The 2,039-nt window shown below is 42.4% G+C and overlaps 1 pseudogene; it reads right to left on the reverse strand.

The window, feature by feature from the left end:
* Positions 1–532: 532 nt before the first annotated feature.
* On the reverse strand, positions 533–1,733 carry LOC130868595 (paired mesoderm homeobox protein 1-like; annotated as a pseudogene).
* Positions 1,734–2,039: the final 306 nt, after the last annotated feature.

The following is a 2,039-nucleotide window of genomic DNA, read 5'->3' on the forward strand; positions in this document are numbered from 1 at the left end:
AAAAAAATAATGACATCTTGAAATTTGCAGGCAAATGGATGGATCTCGAAAATACCATATTGGGTGATATAACTCAGACCCACAAAGACAAATATAATGTATTACTCACCCATAAGTGGTTTTTAGACATAAAGCAAAGAAAACCAGCAATCCCAGGGAACTGAGACAACAAAGAGGACCCTCTGAGAGGCACAAATGTATCTAAATAGGATGTAGAAAAAGACAAGATCTCCTGAGTGAATTGGGAGTGTGGGGGTCACAGGAGAGTGTAGATGGGGAGAAGGGAAAGGGAAGGAGGAGCAGAGAAAAATATATAAGCGCAATAAGGACAATTAAATAAAATAAAAATGCTAAAAGATAAGTTGTGTGCTTTTTAGATTTTTTTTCAATTAAGAGACTATGCTGTCTCAAATAATGGGAAAGGACACTTAAGGGTGCCCGTTCCATTTTTACCTCTGGAAAACATCAAGATTCTGTGCTCAGTTACTATTATAACCCAGACAAGGACACCTCTCACCCACGCTCTCCTTTCCTAAGGGGTACAAGAACATGGACCATGTGTGAAGTAGAATGCCCTCCCCAAAGCCTTTTCAGATTTACTGACCCGCACTCTGGATTCTCCCAGGAACAAGCGCTTTGCAAGATCCTTCCTGTGAGAAGGTGACAGAAATTGGAGCTGTTAGTGAAATACAGCATTTCAGCATGGCAAAATGAAGAGACTTCTGGAGATGGATCACAGGCCAACAGAAAACTATGGAGAGATGGGGAGCTCTAAAGTATGAAAGCGGTTTTCAATGATTTCTATTTTACTGCAAAATATAACCACATTAATTGACACAAGGTGGATATGCTATACTACTAGAGGGATTGCTTAGAAACCACTAGTCTTGAGTTTAATTCCCATTATAAAACAGGGTCATCAAGAAGAGGATAAAAAGGAGGATGAAAAAAAACAAAAAGAAGAAATTGAGAGGCACCAACCAACACTGCATAGATGATAGATAGATAGATAGATAGATAGATAGATAGATAGATAGATAGATAGATAGATAGATAGATGGATGGATGGATGGATGGATGGATGGATGGATGGATGGATGGATGGATAGACAGATAGACAGACAGATAGATAAATATAGATACAGATATAGATGTTGACTTTGACCACAAAAAACATCCTTCCCATACCCAGCAACTAAACAAAGACCTCATGCTAGGGGCTCAAAGCAGACAGGGCCCACAGTGTGAAGAACACACCTCCTAATGAGATGCTGAAGGATGGGAGCTGGAACGACTACTGAAACAACTCACATACCTTATGATCTCATTGGGGTACTGGGTTTTTTCAAAAACTTCTTCCAACTCATTCAGCTGCCTGGGTGTGAGACCAAACTGGATCCGTGGCCTTGTGCGCCGGACATGGGGCACTCTGGCAGCAGCCACGGTCTCCTGCTCCTTCAACTGTGGGTTTCTGTACCCTTGGATGCTCCCATGGCTCTCATGCCTGATGTCATCACCAACATAGTTGAAGTTAGCAACGTGGGTCACATCATCCTTGTGGTGTGGGATGCCCTGGTTCTTTAGTTTCTCTGAACCATTTTTAGAGAACCTTCTCCAAAGATGACACTTTCTGTTGTTGTCGTGGCCTCTTGTTCAAAATCAAGGCTCACCTCAATCTCATTTTCATCCAGTTTGTAGAAATTGTGGTCCACATGTTGGGATTGGAAAGCCATGATGAGACCTAAAAGAGAGTAGTGTCATCTCCATAAATGCTTTCAGGATTGAAATGATTTTGCAGCATGTGGGTTTTTAGCAAGTTTCACATCTGTCCTCTTTCCATTCCACAATCCCTATAGGAGATCCGTGCCCACTGAAAGTGGCTCTAGGGAGCATGTGCAGAATGGATCGAACATGGAATCCAACTAAGTCCACCAAAGCCTTGAGGAATGGAGTGGAGGAGAAAGAAATCTGTTGCAGGTGCACAAGTAGGGACGAGGACAGGCATTTACACAGAGCACATGGCCTCTGGGTGAACCTCT

This window comes from Chionomys nivalis, chromosome X, assembly GCF_950005125.1.
Source record: "Chionomys nivalis chromosome X, mChiNiv1.1, whole genome shotgun sequence".
Classification (NCBI taxonomy): domain Eukaryota; kingdom Metazoa; phylum Chordata; class Mammalia; order Rodentia; family Cricetidae; genus Chionomys; species Chionomys nivalis.